This window comes from Grampus griseus, assembly GCF_964374135.1.
Source record: "Grampus griseus genome assembly, chromosome: 15".
In the NCBI taxonomy this organism is placed as follows: Eukaryota; Metazoa; Chordata; class Mammalia; order Artiodactyla; family Delphinidae; genus Grampus; species Grampus griseus.
In genome coordinates this window covers 30051398-30071981 of record NC_139009.1, presented here as the reverse complement: position 1 = coordinate 30071981, position 20584 = coordinate 30051398, and the positions used below count along the sequence as shown (strand labels likewise).

The window sequence follows — 20584 nt, the reverse complement described above, 5'->3', positions numbered from 1 at the left end:
TCATTTTTCCAGGGAGCCTTTGGTGAGTTCAATTATCTGGTAAATATCCAGTGCTTCCCCCTCGAGAATCCCGTATCTGCTTTCCATCCCAGTTGGGTTGGAAGGGGTTTTACAATCCATGGTCACTTCCTTCCTGAGGCACCGGTCAATATCGGCTGTACTGAAGAAGGCGACTGACTGGGGGCAAGTCATTCAGACCCAGCTTGTAGGCAAACATGCACCTGGTCAAGAGGCTGGCGATCTGCAGGGCGAGGGCAGCACAGTAGCAGTCCTCCTCTCGCACCAGGTAGCGAACCTCATCATGGGTGCTGATGCAGAAGCACCCATCGATGGCGAACACCTCAAACAGCCACTTCATGGCCACAAGCATGAGGTGTAAGTAGTCCGCGGCGGAGCTTTGCACCGCTCGATTCACACAGCTGGTCATAAACGCCCCCCTGGACAGCAGAGGGCTCCAGGGCTCGGCTGCTGCAGCAGCCCAGCACCGGGGTACTGGTGTGTCAGACATCGCAATGCTCTCCAGCTTATTGAACGTTTCTGACTCTGTGTCCCCCATCCAGGCTTATTCAGCAACCTCCTCCCACTTCTTCCATTGTGATTTCCTAGAAGCTTCTCTGCATCTTGCGTAGATCCAGCAGGGAAACCAAGCCGTCCTCCATCCTGTCCACAGGGAGGTCCAACTCCCTCACCAGCCACTCGCCCTCATCTAACAGCCGATAGCTGCAGTGGCCCTTGGTGACTGCATACATCTGTCGGGCCTTCTCAGCTGCCTCCTGCCGCGTGAGCCAGTGGTTGAACTGCATTAGGAGGCGCTCAGCGAAGGGCTGCCCCCCCCATAGATGCAGCCATAGTTGAAGACCTTGGTGTGCTCATGGGTGATGCCCACTGTGGCAGCTCTCTTGCTGTGTAGATTGGTGCCCCTGCTCTTCCTGCCCTGCAGTGTCATCCACCCAAAGGCCGTGCAGCCATGCACGCCAGCAAAGTGGGCGTCTCCAAGCACAGCTGCAATCCACAGCGCCTGTGAGCCCACGTCAGCACCCACGAGGGCGTAGCTGGGTGGGACCTGCACCATGGCCTTCAACTCACTGCCTACTCGGTCAGGTCGGGCGTTGCTGGCAATGAGCCAGGTGGGCTCTACAGCCCACGTGATGGGCTGTAGATGGTGATGGTGCCAGCGGTCACCCCCTGGGGCAGGATGGCCCCATAGCGGCCTTCCTCATCATAGTTTGGGTGCCTGGTCACAGCACGGGGCAGAGCTGACCTGGGCAGCCACACCACCATCTGGGACCTGATACATTTATGGGCATTCCTACAAAAAGAAATCATTTTGTTGATTTCCAAGGCACGGGGCCCACTGGCAACTCCTGGGCCAGCCTGCAGGGTGCCGTCCGCCATCTTGGGCAGGAAGTCTTTGGCGAAGGGGCTGCCAGCATTGCAGCTGTTACCATCCTTGTGAGGCAGCTTGAAGAACCAGCAGCCGGGGATATCCACATCATTGTAGGGTCCGTTGCCATGGTGATAAGCTGGCTGGCTGGCTTTTGGGCCACCAGCAGCAGTCAGAGCTAGGAACTGACCTGGAACTGCCACTCGCAAGTTCTCCATCCTGGCCTCGGCCTGCACTTCTAAGCGGCCCGTTTCTCCCACCGTCTGCCACATGGCGCTGCTGTCAGTGAGCAGGAACTCCTCAGCCAGGTCTGCCTCCTGCGGCTCCAGCTGCTGCTTCCCCTGTTCAAGACAGTGCTTCCTGTACAGGGACTCGATGGCTATGTAGGGGCAGGCGCCCCCAGGGTCGGCCACTTTTACCAAAGGGTTCTGGGATTGGAAGCCAGGTCTACTGGCTTTAGAGTCCAAATAGCCAGGAACTGTCCACGCTATTGCACTGCTGTGAAAAATAAACAGTCCTGCACAGGCAGGGGAAGGGAGAGGGAAAGAGATCAACAGCAAGGAGGACTGCAGCAGTGGGCCAGTTGGGCTCCAGGATGGGAGGGGGTTGTAGGGCAGAGATGGATGGAGTGGTGGGAGAGGAAGTTGTGAGACACCAGTCTGATTGTGAAGTGCCTTACGGACCCTGTAGACAGACTTGGCATGCAGATGTTAAGCATACACGGTGATTCTTAGAAAAATGGAAGTTCAGCAGGTTTTAATTGTCTAGATAATTTCTCAAAGTGTGGTTTTATGTATTTTTAAATCAATCCCCCGGAGTGCTTGTTTTAAATGCACAGTATTGCCCCGCCCCACACTGTACGATGAACTCAAATCTGTGTGTCTAATAGGCCTCTCAGATCATTCTGACGCACCCTGGAGCTGAAGGATTTGAGAAGTGTTTCCTAATGGGTAGTAGGGTGATCAATTTCTGCTGATTTTATACTGACTAGGAAAGTTCTGCAGACAGCTGAAATTATGTTCTTATGTTGTTTACCTAAGAGGGAGGTGGAGCCTGTGTTGGAAAGGACAGCTATTAACAGTAGATTAAAAGTATATTCTTCCAGGGCTTCCCTGGTGGCGCAGTGGTTAAGAATCTGCCTGCCAATGCAGAGGACACGGGTTCGAGCCCTGGTCCGGGAGGATCCCACATGCTGCGGAGCAACTAAGCCCATGCGCCACAACTATGGAGCCTGCGCTCTAGAGCCCACAAGCCACAACTACTGAAGCCCACGCGCCAAGAGCCTGTGCTCCACAACAAGAGAAGCCACCGCAATGAGAAGTCCATGCACCGCAATGAAGAGTAGCCCCTGCTCACCACAACTAGAGAAAGCCCACACGCAGCAACAAAGACCCAACACAGCCAAAAATAAAATAAATTTTTTAAAAAGTATATTCTTCCATATTAAAGTGAATATTGTCTCTCCCAAATTACAGACCCATTTTTAACCTTAGACATTCTTTTAAAACTGCCGCTCTGGACTTCCCTGGTGGCGCAGTGGTTGAGAATCTGCCTGCCAACGCAGGGGTCACGGGTTCGAGCCCTGGTCCGGGAAGATCCCACGTGCCGCGGAGCAACTGGGCCCGTGAACCACAATTACTGAGCCTGCGCGTCTGGAGCCCGTGCTCTGCAACAAGAGAGGCCGCGACAGTGAGAGGCCCGCGCACCGCGATGAAGAGTGGCCCCAACTTGCCGCAACTAGAGAAAGCCCTCGCACAGAGACGAAGACCCAACACAGCCATAAATAAATAAAATTAAAAACAAAAAAAAAAACCCCTGCCGCTCTGCTTCCCAAGCTTTGGACTGGTTCTCTCTTAAACACTTTCCTCGAGGAACAAAGTAGTTTTAGGCACAGCTGATCATCACAGTTGTCTTATTTCATTTCATTAGGGAAATGTTTAAGAGTAAGATTTTCATAGTGTTCCTTGCTTCATCCACCTTTGAATGCAAAGAAAAGAACTCCAGGGCTAAATCGTAAATGTCTTTATGAATCAGCAGAGATTACACCTCCTATCGAAGTATAATCTTCAAAAGATCAAACTTGACTGTTATACATATATAATGAGTATTAGTCAAATTTATTCACCTCCTTAATGAGGAAACGGATAAGATGGCAAAGCTGGTTTGAAGCAGAATCGGAGGAACAGGAATTATGCGGTCTACCAGGAAGGGTGTTTTGAAATGAGTGTGCTGAGTGATCTGAGCCCTCCAAAATGAATAGCAAAGTCAGGCATGTAGCTCAGCGAGTCTCAAAGTTTTGTTCTCAGTATCCCTTAATACTCTTAAAGACTGAGGATCCCAATGATCTATCAATATTAACCTTATTAGAAACTAAAACACAAATGTTTAAGTATTAGTTATAGGGGACCCTTGAACAAGGTGAGGGTTAGGGTTACCCACCCTTCCCACAGTCAAAAATCCAGGAATAGCTTTACCGTCCGCCCTTTGTCTTGGGTTCTACATCTCTGGGTCCAACCAACCATGGATCATGTAGCACAGCAGTTGGTATCTAAGGGAAAATATCCGTTTATAAGTTGACCTGCGCAGTTCAAACCCGTGTGTTCAAGGGTCAACTGTATTTTAAAAATAAAAATAACAAGCCCATTATATGTTAACATTTTTTAATGAAAAATAACTTCAGATATATTTTGAGAAAAGAGGCATTGTTTTACACTTTTGCAAATAGAACACTTAATTGGCTTATCAGAAGACAGCTGAATCCTTATATCAATTTCTGCGTTCATATGTTGCAATATGTTGTTTTTGGTTGAAGTATATGAGGAAAATTTGGCCTCACAGAGTTATGTAGTTGGAAAGGGAGGACCTTACAAAATCCCTAAAGTGTCTTGGGAACCCTCAGCGGTCCTTAGATTACACTTTGAGAACCACTGCCCTAGATTAAGAAATACCCTGGCAGGCATGTTAAACAAAGCACCAGTATGACCTTGAAAGGACATGCTGTAACTGTCTTTGGTTATTTCCAAGTTTTGGATGATTTTTCTTAATACTTCAAGGCCTATGTCATGCTCCTGTCACCAGAAACAGACTGGGTCAGACAGACCAAATTCCACTTGTGAACAGTGGGAATTGGGACTATATTGTAAACTCATTTCTTTAAACAATCCCCCTAAATAAAAACATCTTTTTTTCCTTTCATTATAAAATGCAAGAAATTTAGAAGATATAAAAACCAATTATCTTGAATACTTTGAACTTCTTGGAGATAAACACTGATACCTTCTTCCTTTTTTTGTTTTAACTTTTTATTTTATATTGGAGTATCGCCAATTAACAACGTTGTGATAGTTTCAGGCGCACAGCAAAGGGACTCAGCCATACATACACATGTATCCATTCACCCCCAAACTCCCCTCCCATCCAGGCTGCCACATAACATTGAGAAGAGTTCCCTGTGCTATACAGTAGGTCCTTGTTGGTTATTCATTTTCTTTTTTTGTTGTTGTTTGTTTGTTTTTGTACGCAGGCCTCTCACTGTTGTGGCCTCTCCCGTTGCAGAGCACAGGCTCCGGACGCGCAGGCCCAGCGGCCATGGCTCACGGGCCCAGCCGCTCCGCGGCATGTGGGATCTTCCAGGACCGGGGCACGAACCCATGTCCCCTGCATCGGCAGGCGGACTCTCAATCACTGCGCCACCAGGGAAGCCCGGTTATTCATTTTCTAAAAGTTCCCCAGGTGATTATATTGTGCACTTAGGACTGAGAACCGCTACCTAGTCTAACCCCATTTTCTTTTTCTCTTTTTTTAACATCTTTATTGGAGTATAATTGCTTTACAATGTTGTGTTAGTTTCTGCTGTATAACACAGTGAGTCAGTTATACGTATACATATATTCCCATATCCCCTCCCTCTTGCCTCTCCCTCCCACCCTCCGTATCCCACCCCTCTAGGTGGTCACAAAGCACCAAGCTTATCTCCCTGTGCTATGCAGCTGCTACTCTCTCACTTCATCCCAGCTTACTCTTCCCCCTCCCCGTGTCCTCAAGTTCATTCTCTACGTCTGCGTCTTTATTCCTGTCCTGCCCCTACGTTCTTCAGAACTTTTTTTTTTTTTTTAGATTCCATATATATGTGTTAGCATACGGTATTCGTTTTTCTCTTTCTGACTGACTTCACTCTGTGTGACAGACTCTAGGTCCATCCACCTCACTACAAATAACTCCATTTCTTTTTATGGCTGAGTAATATTCCATTGTATATATGTGCCACATCTTCTTTATCCATTCCTCTGTTCATGGGCATTTAGGTTGCTTCCATGTCCTGGCTATTGTAAATACTGCTGCAATGAACTTTGGAGTGCATGTGTCTTTTTGAATTAAGCACGGGAGTGGAATTGCTGGGTCACATGGTAGTTCTAATTTTAGTTTTTTAAGGAACCTCCATACTGTTCTCCATAGAGTTTTTTTACATGTAAGACATTTTGTATTATTTCTGGTCTTTACAACAGTGCTTGAAAGTTTTCAAGGATGACAAACCTGAGGCTGAGAGAGGCAAAGCAAACTGCCTTGGGCACATAGCTACTAGCTTTTTCTATTCTAATCAGACGTTTTAGTTCTAAGGTAGAATCCTCTCTAGCTAGTCTACATGGGAAGGGATTCACAAAGGCTATTAGAAATTTGTGGAATTTCTGGAGAAGCTAGGTTGAGCTTCTCGGAACAACTCTCAGAACCACACCTCAGATTTGACCATGTAACGGAGCCCAGCCAAAACACATGGACTCTGCTGTGGACGCTGGAGACAGTCCCGTCACCACTTGACTTCAGAACTGGCTGCCTTTGCTGGCCTGGACCTTCTCTGTTTTCTCAGAAAATTCACTTTCAAAACAAAGTCTTACACATGTATATCTGATTGGTAGACTCTAACACACCTGTTGTGTTAATTTCAAAATTTCAATGTATTTTTAAAAAGTTATTCCAGATGAGGGAGGTAGGATTTATACTTGGAGAATTATCCAAGTGAGAAGAAGCTGTTTGAAAGATTTGGTGTAGGGACAGATGTCCACCGCAGTCACCCTCTGGAGGCCCAACATCAATGTACACCCTCCCTCCATCCTTAAATCTCTAGCCTGCAGAACACAATACAACAATCCCTTATACAAAATATGCTACTCTGTCCTCAAAACGGGAAGCCCCAAATTTCAGTTGATTGCATTCAGCTCCATATTCAGAATTTTGATGTTCATTCTTCTAATTTAAACACACTCTTTTCTTAATGCCCTGTTAGCCATGGATAAATTGTAAAATAAATCCACAGAGGCTATATACACTATATATCTGGGGAAGGGAGAGGGGAAAAATTTAACATATATTCTTATATAACGTAACTCACCTGCAGGGGAAATATAAGGCTATAGTTGATATTTACCCACTCCATGTTCCCTTTGCCCTCAGCCACAACTTGGTCTGCCTTTACCTGGTGGAGTGACCCTAACCTTCACTCCTGAGCATCTGAGTTCTTGGTGGCCCTCTACTTCTCTAAGGTTGCTCTAGTCCTGCTAACTTGCAGCATTCCGTGGGGAGGTACAAGGAGGACCCCTCAGTTTGTGAACATTGCTTCGGCCTGTCTAAGGAAGCACTCCTATTTTCCCTAACACCCAAGATCAACGGCCTCAGCTGAAACGGTTGGCACTCCCCACTGCACCCCATCTTATTTGCTGGTTTAGTGGCGTGGTGCAAGGAACCTGAAATGGCCAAGTGCCAGTCTCAACTGGTAGAAAGATTCCCCTGGTGGAAACATTTCTCTTTCGACATTTTCTATATCACATCCATTGGCACTTAATTATCTTCCCTTTAGAACTGTTCTGCATACCCTGATTTTTTGAGTCATCGGAGAAGCTTAACCTTCAGGGTAGGTATGGAGGTATATCAAATGTCTAAATCTTAGCCCTAACGTGACTTCTTTCGTATTCAATAAATCCACCCCCAACTAAGGAAGATGCCTATTATTTTTGTCCTTGCCTTCCCTAGTGTTTGAGAGATATACGGATAATGACTAGAGGGCTGGTAGCAGCAGGTGTCTCTGGAGAAAGGGATGAAAGAGATAACACAGCGAATTTTATGATATCTCAACCAGTCCTCCATCTTGGAAATAATCATATGGTCTTTTAACCTTGTGGCTTTTAGATCCTAAGCTCTCAAAGATTTATTTCTTGGCAGTAAGCAACATTTAGAAAATCTATCTTTATTGTTAAGTCTGAATATTCCAATTTATTATTTTGTTTAGCCCAGTGGAATTATTAGAGGACGTCAGTCATGCCCAATTGCCACCAGTTTATTTCAAACACTATGAACAGAGAATTGCAAAATATCTTTTTTTCCCCTTGGGCCTATACGCGCTTGGTATTATGCTTATGCAAACAGAGTATGTAAGCACAACTTCCTTTCCTGTATGTGCAGGCATTCGGCACATATTAGTGTCATGCCTGCTACATTCCAGCTACACTCCATTCTGGAGACACAGTGGTGAAGCCCAGGCATGGTCTTTTTGCCATAGCCTTTCTATTCTAGTAAGGGGTGCTGGTACATACCACGTCTGGCTCTGTCTCCTGCTGCTAAATTAGGATGGCCTGTCATTTACCCAGAATACAGCAGGGGGCAGATAAAGCCCATCTTTCAAAATCATTTGCGGCAGCCCAGCATTTTAGATGGCAGCAGATTAGAATTGTCACTTCAGTTTTTGAAGGAAACTAGAATCTGGTTTTGCATTTTGCTCATTGCTTATCCGACTTCCGGTATCTCTGGTATCAAATCTGGGAAAAAGCCAAACTGCAGGTACATTTTCTCTTTCAGAGTAAATATATTTGGGAAATAGCTGTGAGGGACGCTTGCTAAGTAAAGGAATTCTACTCTGAATGCTTTCAAAAATAAAGACTATTCAATGGATTTAACATTAATTCAATTTAATATTTTCTATAAATTTGAATTTTCATTTAAGTATTTGCTTAAGTTGAACTGTAGCTGTGTTTTGATTTTTGCTGAGAGGATGGGTAAAAAGACCATCCTCATTAGCTAATCTTATTCCTATTTCAGAAATAGTAGCCACTCCTACATCCTTTTGGAGTGAATTAAGAGGAAATGTTAGAAATGTAGAGAAAGCAAATGCAGGCGCGCGCGCGCGCGTGCGTGCGTGTGTGTGTGTGTGTGTTTGACATACTGTTATGGCCACAAGAATGGCATCAGAGGGGCAGAAGAAAGGAAAGGACCAAGGATGTGGGGTGTTGCATTTTGGGCAAAGGCGTCGAGAGAATATCCTAATTTTGGACTTTTTAATGGTATGTTAGGTTTGCTGGGTCCTTTAAAGCAATAAGTATTCAGCTGAGCTGTGAAGCTAGACATTGGAATTTCCTATGAAAAGGAAAATCTGAGCTAAAGAGAGGAGAGTTACCTGAGCAGATACCTTTTATCAACCAGCACCTTACTGGATCTTTTATTAATCTATGGTTTCCCTGGGCCTCCTGTTCTATTACTCTCCACGGGACAAACACAGGAAAACCACACCAACTCCCTCTGGCAAAGGCTCCTTAGAGAGCCAGTGGGTGAGTAGAGGTGGGAGGGGAGAGGCTAAATCAATTTCTAGTGAATCTGAGAGCCAATCAAATCTTATTATTCTGTTGAATTATTTCTCTTCTCCTGTACATAGTAAGTTCTGTGGGACAGGGTCATGTTTATCTTGTTCACCACTGACTTTCCTGTGACCATGACATTTTTCATACACCAGTGCTTTAGAAGCAAAAATAACAGCCCTCCCACTGACCTCATTAAGAAAAGACTAAAGAGATTAAGAAACGTGGGTAATCCCAGCCATGAGTTATTTGGAAATTGTGTGTGTGTATGTGTGTGTGAGAGATTTCCAATCATCTGTCCCTGTTCACCTATGAATATGACGAAATGCAGAGGTACTGAGTAAGAATAGCTAAGGAGTTCTGAAATGCCTTCGAAGTTGACCTAATATTGTAGATTCCTTCAATTAGAAGGGCCTTACCCTGCCCCACCCATCCAGTTCAGGAATTCTGCAACGTCCCTAAAGGGAAGTCACCTTATTCTGCTGGAACACTCACCAAATCTTGAAGTAGTGATTCCATTACGAGAAAGCTCTTCTTCCTTTTTCTTTTTCTTTCTTTCTTTCTTTCCTTGTTTTTTTTTTTTTTTTTTTTTTTTTTGGCAAGGGGTGTTTAAAAAATGTAGAAAAGAATGTAATGACTTTCACATGCCCACTGTCTAAGAATAAACAAGTACTAATGTTTTGTCCTTTTGGTCTCAGCTGTCCACTGTTGGGAAATAGTTCTCCATGGGTCTCTCACCTTTTTGTGCATTTGCGAGTGAACTACTGGGCCATCTTTTCCAGGGTGTTTGGATGGTGAACGACTGTGGAAGGTAGAGATGGTGGTTCCCTTCAGAATAAAGGGCAGGTTACTTATGACCTTGGAAGACAGAGTGTGTCTCACAATGGAGCAAATGGCAGGTATGCTTAGTGCCCATTGTGAAATTATCAGGTTCCTTAAACCCAGGGTTCTTCTCTCCTGTAGTCCAACCACTGCATGTGCAGGTGTCATCTGGTCCTCTTCACATTGCCCTTAGGAAATTGGCACCAAAACGCTGATCTGTCTCTGCTGCTATTGCTGTGAGTAACAAGCTGCCTTTTGTCTCTGATCCAGGAGTTTCGTGCCAGCATCCATGAAACTGCTGTAGGTTACTATTTAAACCATCATAGGCCAGAGAAACAGGTGGAAATAGCTCCCAAGTAATATCAATATTAAAACTTGATGAGGATAGAAAAAGAAAACTAGAAAATTTCACTTATGAATGTAGAAGCTAAGATACTAAACAAAAATCAGTAAGCACAATCCAGTGAAAGTTACAAAAAGAAAGAAAGGAAATTAAGCCCATGTTTATTTCAGGTTTATAAAGATAGTTTGAAATTTGGAAATTCATCAAAAAAATTTACTGTGTTAGATTGAAAGAGAAAAAGCCTGTATTATTATACCAGTAGAAACTAAAAGCATTTGATAAAATCTAGCAACAATTACTGATAAAAATTCCATGTAAGTTAGGGATAGAATAAAACTTTAAACATGCTGATGACTGTATCAAACTATGGAATAGAGAAGCCATTTTAAAACCTGGAACAAATAGCATTGACCACTTGTATCATTATTTAGTGTTGTTTTGGAAGTTTCAAATAATGCAATAGGACAATAAAATATGTAAAATGTTGGAGAAAAACCAGTCACAAAGAGGCGGTATGAGCCAAGGAAAGATTAGGAACTTGAGACGCACAGACGTGGATCAGAATCTCACTTTGGCTCCATTTTATCTGTGGAACTTTGGGCAAGCTATTTAATTTTTTACAATTCAATTTTCTCTTCAGTGAAATAGGCATAATAATAATTTTTGGAGATCCTGCACGGATTAAATTCCCTGCTGTCTTGCTTTTTTTTTAATATTTATTTACTGGGACTTCCCTGGTGGTCCAGTGGGTAAGAATCTGCACTCCCAATGCAGGGGGCCTGGGTTCGATCCCTGTTTGGGGAACTAGATCCCACATGCATGCTGCAACTAAGAGTCCGCATGCCGCAACTAAACATGTCGCAGCGAAGATCCCGAGTGCCTAAATATTTATTTATTTAGGCTGCGCCAGTCTTAGTTGCGGCACTCAGGATCTAGGCCCCTGACCAGGGATCGAACCCAGGCCCCCTGCATTGGGAGTGCGGATTCTTACCCACTGGACCACCAGGGAAGTCCTCCTGTGGTCTTGTTAAAGGGCCCAGCTCAGTGCCTGACACATGTTCAGTGTTCCACAAATGTTAATTCCTTCTGACACTTTCAACCTCTGAGAATTTGAAAAAGAAGAGGGATTTGGATGTCTGCGAAGCCTGTCACAATAGCAACCTCTGTGATTAAGAATAAAACCAGTATAGAGATGCCTAATTCTTTTTGTTCAAGCTTCTTCCAGATACCTGAGAACTTTCAACAGTGGCAACCCAAATTGATGATTCTGCCTCTTACAGAAGAAAATCAATAAACATTAGCTCCTCTGAAGCAGGCAAATTACAGGAACAACAAGTTCCACAGTGTTTCATAATCTTATGACAAACACCATCCGAGTTCCTGGACGAGGAATCTTTTCTTACCAGGATCCCACTGGCCAGTCCCACAGTGGGCTTTGTCTCCCTCTCTTGGTTTTGTCACTTTGCTCATATGATTTGTTTGCCCTTTTGCCTATCGTGAGCTTGCCTTCTCCTGGTTTGGTAAGTTCCCAGCACTTCAGAGGCAGCCCATGTCCACGGAGAGTCCTGGGAGGCCTCCTGATCTGGCCACAGCGATAACAATGAAGGTTTATTTCTCTGGAATATTTTTAAAGCCTATGGCTCAGTCTTCTCTGCTCATCTGAGAGAAGTATCTTTGAGTCAGCTTAGGGAGACACCACTCCCACTGTCAACTCTGGGATTTAGGGTCTGTCCTGGGCCACAAAAGAGCCTTCAGACCTACCCCTGCCTCAGGCAAGTCCTCATGTATGAGCTGGGCCCCATGCTCCAATCTGAATATGTTGTCCTCAGGCAGTTCTATTAGGAGTAGGGGTGCAGGGAATGTGAGGTTGGGGCACTGGTGGAGAAAGTTGGGCTGCTCTGGACATGTAGAGAAAGGTATAACTTGGGCTTGAGAGCAAAGGAAACAAGTCATGAAACTGACTCTGTGGCTCGATCATCTTTATTTATTTGTTTGTTTGTTTGTTTATTTACGTATTTGGCTGCGCTGGGTCTTAGTTGCAGCATGCGGGATCTTTAGTTGCAGCATGCAAGATCTTTTTTAGTTGTGGCATGTGGAATCTTTAGCTGTGGCATGAGGGCTCTTAGTTGTGGCATGCAGGATCTAGTTCCCTGGCCAGGGATTGAACCCGGGCCCCCTGCATTGGGAGCACAGAGTCTTAACCACTGGACTACCAGGGAAGTCCCTGGATCATATTTATACATCACAGAAACGTCACTGGACTTGATAGCTGAGATAGCTCAGGCTCAGAGGGGTTAGGTGATTTGCCCAACACTGCACAGCACTGGAATCAAGACTGGATCCAGATCCTCTGACTCCTGGTCCAGTGCTCACTCCTTTCACTCAAGGTCCTGCTCCCCCCAGGTTTGCTTTGATGATGCAGCAGGTAGGACTCAGCACATTAGTGGAGCGCTTGGAGACTTGGTTTGGTCACCACCTCAACACCTGGTGTGGTCACACTCTTCAGATCCTAAAGCCTTCAAGGCTGGGGTGACGGGGTGGGACAGGAAAGGGGAGGAGGAGAAGCAGGAGGGATTGGGGGACCTGTCAGGGGTCAGGGAAGGCTGGGGCTCAGAACTCTAGGTGATGTGCCAGAGGATGTCTGACTCACAGACAGCAGGGTGGAGTGTAGAGGATAGCCAGACAGACCCTCACTGTGCCTCCAGCAGGCCCATAGTTTAGGGAGGGCACAAAAGATGTGGAAGATCCTCTCTCTGCTAGCAGGACCTCTTCTGAGGTGGAATTGGCAGTGCTGGAAACTCCTGCCCAGGGTAGGCCCAGCTGCGTAGACCCTACTGCATGGCCGTGTCCAGTAGGTTAACAGGGCCATCCCGGGCAGTGACATGAATTTGACCTTGGGGAAGGGAACCCAGGGCAGCATCCTTTCCCTTCATACATCTACTTCCCTTTTGACTGGCTTCCCTCTTTTTTTTTTGTTTTTTTTTGCGGTACGCAGGCCTCTCACTGTTGTGACCTCTCCCGTTGCGGAGTACAGGCTCCGGACGTGCAGGCTCAGCGGCCATGACTCACGGGTCCAGCCGCTCCGCGGCATGTGGGATCTTCCCGGACCGGGGCACGAACCCGTGTCCCCTGCATCGGCAGGCGGACTCTCAACCACTGCGCCACCAGGAAAGCCCTGGCTTCTCTCTTGACCCACACCCCTGCTTTTTGCTGCCAAATGAGTGGTGAGGGCTGTGACGATAGTCACAGAGGATCACAGGCAGTTTTCAGGGTGTGCATTCACACCTTTTCCTGTCATTAGGAAACATGCAGTTTCTTTGAGATTCGACTCACCACGTTTCTTGCTCTTGCCTTCTTTCTCTTGAAGCATGGGGCCATCTGGGTTCATTTCTGCTGTAGTAGAAACATAGACGCCACCTCTTTACCGTAAGAAAATCAACACCGTGGACATGATGACCAATGGCAGCTGATGCTGAGGCTCAGAGCTGGGGAGGCCACAGGACTGATGGCGCCTGAAGAGGACGCATCCCACGGCGGGCCGTAGCTTCCTGGCACCCACCTCTAACCGTCATGGAAGCCTGCAGTCACCAGCTCTTTCTATTTTTTTAAGAGAAGTTGAAAATCTAAATTGAAAAACTTCGGCACAAAATTGGCACAAAATTTCTCAAAGATACAGACAGAACGAGCAAAACATGATTTGATTTGAAGGCGGGTTCGTTTGTAACTTCTGAGCTACCTGTTCTTTAAAAAAATTCCTCCCAGGTATTTCACCTCTGGGTCTCTTCCTCAAAACCCATAATTTTAGTCTATTCTGAGACAATATCAGACAACCTGAATCGAGGGACAGTGTATGACATACCTGACCAGTAATTTTCACAATGGTCAAGGTCATGATAAACAAGGAAACACAGAAAAACCGTCACAGATTGGAAGAGACGAAGGAGACATGATGACTGCCTGCCATGTGGGATTCTGGAACGTTAATGGAGAAATGGGTGAAATCTGACTAATGTCTGGAGTGTAGCTGATGTCAGGGTACCAATGTTAATTTCTTAACTTGGACAAATGCAGCGCGGTCAGGAGAGATGTTATCATTAGTGGACACTGGGCTTAGGGTATATGGGAAATGTTGGCACTACATTTGCAACTTTTCTGTAAATCTAAATTTATTCCAAAATCAAAAGCTTATTAAAAAGAAAAAGTCCCTTCCAGGCCTGAGATAACCTCTGGTTGTTATGGTTCAGAAAATGAAGCCAGGTTTCTAATGTCAAAACAAATGCTGTCCCACTGGTGTTCTCCCTCCCGCCCTGTGAAGTGTATTTAGTACAGTGTCAAGTTCTACTATCATTTTCTTTCAGATCAAATGGGACCAAGGACTCCTCAAATGGGCCTGCGGCTTAGCCCAGAAGCATGCAGGTGTCAGGCAGCTTTACAAAATGGTGTCTCTCTTTCTACTAGAAAGAGAAACTGTTTAATGGCCACACACACTGCTGTGCTCCCACTCTACCTGCCCTACAGTGACTGGAGTTTGAAATTCAGAGGCAGAGTTCTAGGTGCACTCCCAGGACTGACATTTGCCTGAGGATACGGTGGTTGGACCTGCCAGCCAGGCTGTGCCGCTGCATCACTTTCTAAATGGCTTCTGGCATTGTGTAGTAGGATCCAAGAAGAGCCCCCTCCTTTCTAAGAAAACATTCTCAGCATCAGGAACATTGGGGAGAGAGAGAGAGGGCTGAAGTGAGCTGTCAGAGAGAGGAAGGGGCCAGCATGGGAGTGAGAAACCTTGACAAATATTTTCATCTCTGTAGAGGAGTCAAGTTTCTCCAAACGAGTGGTTCCTCCAACTCCACAGGAATTGTATAACTCTGCAGTGTTCCCAGGCAATTATTCCTGCTTGCAAATCTGAGCCTCCCCTTTCAGGATCCAAACAAGTGACCACAAATCAAAGAGAGCTTGGACTCATTCCACTAATAGCATGGAAAGCCATTAGCTGAAGTTGTTTGAAAAGGGAAGTGGCTCAGATATCTCTGGTCTCACAAGAAAAGCTTCTGTAATATCAGATTATGGTTACCAAATGGCTTAGGGACTGAGGCATCATGTTTCTCATAACGAGAGGTTATTTATTGCACCACTGAACCAACACTCTCCCTTGCTCACTTGCACAAGATATGATGAAGAGTCCTTTCAAGTTGAATTAAGTTTAAATGGAAAAGTAACACACATGCTCCCAGCTAATGCTGGGGTTTAGCTCTGGTGGTGTGGGCAGAGAGGGTAGAGGGCTCCTTCTGTGGGTGGTCCCGGGGGCTCTGCAAGGCTCTCTTTGCCCCGGTCTCTAATGCTTGAAGTTGAACTCATGGGGATCATTCCTTGGGGTTAGGGCCCTGTTTCCAAGAGAGTCTTTGTCACAAATGTTGAGAATCTGGGCTGTTCACGATCATTAACCTAACAGTGGCCCCCACTTTCTTCGGGGAACTATTTCTCCCAGTCCCCCTTCCCTGTGGTTCTGAGGGGCTGCCAATCCCAGAACTCCACGCTCTTGGCCAGGGCTTAGGCATGTACCCATCCCTTGGGCCACAGTGATTGGTTCAGGGATGGCAGAATCTGGGCCAATCGGAGGCCCTGTTCTAAGAGCTAGTGGTGAAGTCATCCTAACTCAGGGAGGTTGGAGGGATGTTTGGGAATCTTAGAGCCCCCCAGGCTATGTGTTCAGTCACGCAGAGAAAATCCGTCTTCACTGGAGTAATAAAGACGAGTAGCGGTAAGGAGAGCGGGGAGCGGAGAGAGAGGGGAGGCGGGGAGAGAGGGGAGGCGGAGAGAGGGGAGGCGGGGAGAGAGGGGAGGCGGGGAGAGAGGGGAGGCGGGGAGAGAGGGGTCTTCATGGCGTCGAGGCCCAATTCTAGGCATCGAAAGCCCAGACATGTGTCTGGATGCTCCAGGAGCTTTACAACGAAGCTGCATCTTAATTAAGCTTGTTTGTACTGGGCTTCTACCACTCTCAAGAGAGAACATTCTAACGCTTTCATCAATGTGCCCATCTTCCACGGCTTTCCATAAACACCATTCCTGCACGGGCAAGAGAAGGCTGCCTGCCGGCCTGGCTTTACAGTCTGAGAGGGCACACCGTAGGCGGGCTCCGAGATGTCAGGGGCCCCAGCTGGTCAAGATGGAAGGGAGATAAAATCAAAACACCTGGGCTCCATAGACGCGAAAGCGGAGGGCTTTTCTTCCTGGGGTTTCATCCGTTTTGCTCATTGCGTTTTCTGGTAAGATTCTTTTGAAGAAAGGGCTCTGCAGCTAGAATAGTTTTACGTTCACCCTCTTAGAGGATCTTTACCTGCCTCTCCAGGGTTAATGTTCTTTATGGTTTCACTTTCCTAGTCCCCTGGCCTGGGCATGATTCACGTTACAGGCCTAAGAGCTTGCTATGTTCACGGGCGGGGTAGGCCCAGGCCCAGGGGATGCGAGCTCCCACCCAGGCCCTCCCAGCGGCGTCCGTTTCTGTCCCGACTCTGCAGGCCCCCGCTGAGATAAGCCTGGAGTAAGTCAGTCTTGTGGGGTTTCCGCCTCAGCTGGCCATTCTCATCCTTGGATGCCCCATCCCAGTCGGAAGGGTATGTGTGGGCGCCCCGGGTGGTCTGCGATTCCGGACTCCTGGAACAATCCGGTGGGAAGGTGGCCGCTGGCCAGCCCAGGTGCCCTGAGGCCCCCGCAAGCCAGAGAGCCTGCTGTGAGTGCGGCAGGATGTCAGGCCGGAGGGGGAGGCCAGAGGACAGAGGGAAGCCTGTGGGGTGGAGAATAATAAACTCCTTCATGGCTCTGGAGGCTCGCCGAGACTGACGTTCAATTATAAATAATCCCAGGATTTGTTCAAAGCTCACCAGCAGCCCTGAGCGCCCTACAGCTGGGCAGAGCAGCCCACGTAACTTTTCAGGTCTCAGGGGTGTGACAACCTCCCTGATGGCCTTTGCAGTGATGCTGGGGGGAGTGGGTGGTTGCGTCTGAGAACACAACTGAGAGACATTTATCGAACTGAAATCGAAGTTCCCACCACGCATGTTTACTGAGTTTTTGTGCAGGTATGTTAAAGAACTCTGCGCTTGCAGTGGAGAACTTTTAATTTGTACAGCTTATCTTTTAATTTTATTTTATCTTTTTATATTTATTTTTTTAACATCTTTATTGGAGTATAATTGCTTTACAATGGTGTGTTACTTTCTGCTGTATAACAAAGTGAATCAGCTATACGTATACATATATCCCCATATCTCTTCACTCTTGTGTCTCCCACCCTCCCTATCCCACCCCTCTAGGTGGTCACAGAGCACCGAGCTGATCTCCCCATGCAATGCAGCTGCTTCCCACTAGCTATTTATTTTACATTTGGTAGTGTACAGCTAGTCTTTATTGAGCACCTACGTACATATTCTGAGCTAGGCATTGGGGTGGACGGGGAGGCAGAGAAAAATATGTCCTTGCGCCTGAGTGGGAGAAGCAAAGATGAGGTGAAGATAATTGCTAGAATCCTGGCCTTGCTTAGATGCTCTAGGATGGTTCTGGGAGCAATGAGGGAGGCCTGGAGGGGCCATTGCATTTGAACTGGTTCCTTTCTTTTTTTTTTGGCCACGCTGGGCAGCTTTCGGGATGTTAGTTCCCCAACCAGGATCGAACCTGGACCCCCTTCAGTGAAAGCGCCGAGTCCTCATTACTGGACAGCCAGGGAATTCCCTTGAACTGGTTCTTGCAAGAGCATGAGGAGAACTGGGCGGAGGACTGAATTCTGAGTCCTGGTGAGGAAGCTCAGGAAGTGAGTGAGAATCCTGAAGTCCAGCACACTGGAGCCGGTGGACAGAAAGAACCCGACCAGAGCGAGGGGTCTGGTGGGAGGGCTGTGTGGCAGAGGTGCGATCCAGGCAGGGCCAGAGGGTCAGGGGTGGAGCCTGAAGCTATCCCCCCAGCATGGAAGCCAGAGGCTGTGAGCTTGTTTGTAAACCCTGTGGCTGGTGGTGGCTGGAAAGGACGTTTCCCAGGAAAGTATGAGCAGCCTGAAAGCTGAGAGAGGGTGTGATGGCCCCTGAAGAGGCCCTTTTCCCTTCTACGCAACCCCAGTCCCAATTGGCTTTGTCACTGCATGCTAGCCGTGGCCTGGGCCAAAACGTTTTGAAAGAAGTAGTTTTCAGGCAACATCAAGAAATCCCAGAAAACATATCATTCGAAGAAAATGTACTTCTAGAGTTTTAATGAAGGTGGAGGGAAGGCCGGGTGGAGTTCAAAACCATGTTTCCCCTCAAAGGAATGAAATGGTACATGGTGTCCTTTCAAACATTGCTGTGTTTTGGGAATGACGTGGGCTCTAGGGATGTAGGGGAGGGTAAAAATATCTCACTGTAATTTGAGGGAAAGTGTCCATTTTCTTCTTATTCCCTGTAGAAGTGAAACAAAATGTGTGTGCATGTGTGTGTGCGTGTGTGTGTGTGTGTGTGTGTGTGTGTGTGTGTGTGTGTGTGGTGCCGGGTGGAATATCATATGACGTGACATCTGATAAAAGGCTCCTGTTACATGTGTTATTCGATCAGTTGCCAGCAAAGTAATTGTTAAATCTTTCAAAATCAGCATTTCCGAGCCTCACAGCAAGGATTTTACCAGAAAAACAGGAAAAGGCTTCACATCTTTCCCAATTCAGTCCTCTTAGCACTCTCTTCATTCCCCTACTGTTTTTTCTTCATAGAAAAGAAGACATTTGTCCAGGGGAGGAAGATTCAGGACACTGTATCAGGACTTCCTGTTCTCCCCTAAACCCCACCTTGAATGATTCATTTAAGTATCCATTTTATTTTATTTTATTATTATTATTATTTTTAATTTATTGATAGCTAGTGGGAAGCAGCCGCATAGCACAGGGAGATCAGCTCGGTGCTCTGTTACCACCTAGAGGGATGGGATTGGGAGGGTGGGAGGGAGGGAGACACAAGAGAGAGGAGATATGGGGATATATGTATATGTATAACTGATTCACTTTGTTATAAAGCAGAAACTAACACACCATTGTAAAGCAATTATACTCCAATAAAGATGTTAAAAAAATTTATTGGAGTATAGTTGATTTACGATGTTGTGTTAGTTTCTGCTGTACAGCAAAGTGAAGCAGTTATAAATATACATATATCCACTCTTTTTTAAGCTTCTTTTCCCATATAGGTCATTACAGAGTATCGAGAAGAGTTCCTTGTGCTATACAGCATTTCCCAAACTTTTAAAAGCCTTATGGACTTACTAGAAGCCTAACATTCCCAAGAACAGAACACATGTCTGTTGAAAGTCCCCAGGTGCCCAGGGTTGGCAGGACACAATTGGTGGTGTAAGATATTGTCTGGCCATTAAATGTGTGGGAGTGATGCCTAGCGGGGGAATCAAGGATGGTCAGAATGTGGCCAAAATACGCAGAGCTGCAAAGAATGCTGGGAGCTTGGCTCCACTGCCCTTGAACCCTGGAGACAAGGCTGGCTCTGGGAACCCTCAGATCATGTGGGAGCCGGTGGGCATCAGGAAACCTGGACAAGGACAGATCGGGAGATGTGGGTCCCTCTGGATTTAGCGTGTTTCAGTAAACCCCTAGCTCACTCCTCAAGGTCTGAAGATGGATGAAGTTCCTCCCAACCTACCCTTCTCTTTTCATTTCCTGAGCAAGATGTCACTTCACTTCTCTGGGCCTCATCTTCCTTGTCCAGTGAAGGGATTGAGCTAGATAATCTGTAGGGTCTTCTCAGCACTAACCTCCTATGCAGGGCTGGCTACCTAATTTGTTGGGCCAAGTGCACAGTGAAAATGCAAGACCCTTGTTCAAAAATGAGGGGAAAAGTGCCATTAAAGGTCCTAAAATATAAAGCTTTTCCTTTCTCCTGTGTTGTCTTTCGACTTACGATTTTTTTATTTACTAGTTAATGTTTTTGTAAGTAAAGTTAAAATTTAATATTATTAGCGTGAATTTTACCATTCATCCTTATATTGTGCAATGTTTTAAGTTATTAAATATAAGAGCATTTAACTTATATGCACAATCACTGAAATTACACAATTCATATTTTGTAGCTCACACATGCAGATATATTTGGTCTTTACCAGAACAGTAGAAACACTGCGCACGATGAGCTCAGCTCTTTTCACTTTACTTCTTCTTTTTTTAAAGATAAATTTATTTATCTATTTATTTATTTATTTTTGGCTGCATTGGGTCTTAGTTGCTGCACGCGGGCATTCTCTAGTTGTGGTGAGCAGGGGCTACTCTTTGTTGCGGTGCGCGGCCTTCTCATTGCAGTGGCTTCTCTTGTTGTGGAACACGGGCTCTAGGCACGTGGACTTAAGTAGTTGTGGCTTACGGGCCCTAGAGCGCAGGCTCAGTAGTTGTGGCACACGGGCTTA

The 20584-nt window shown here is 46.2% G+C and overlaps 1 pseudogene across 1 annotated transcript; it reads right to left on the bottom strand.

Annotated features, from left to right (window-relative positions):
* On the bottom strand, positions 1-13556 carry LOC309834094 (DNA polymerase subunit gamma-1-like; annotated as a pseudogene). The gene is made up of 2 exons: positions 13502-13556; positions 1-1901 (listed from the first exon to the last, which is right to left on the bottom strand). The product of its transcript is annotated as a DNA polymerase subunit gamma-1-like (transcript).
* Between the last annotated feature and the right edge of the window lie 7028 nt (positions 13557-20584).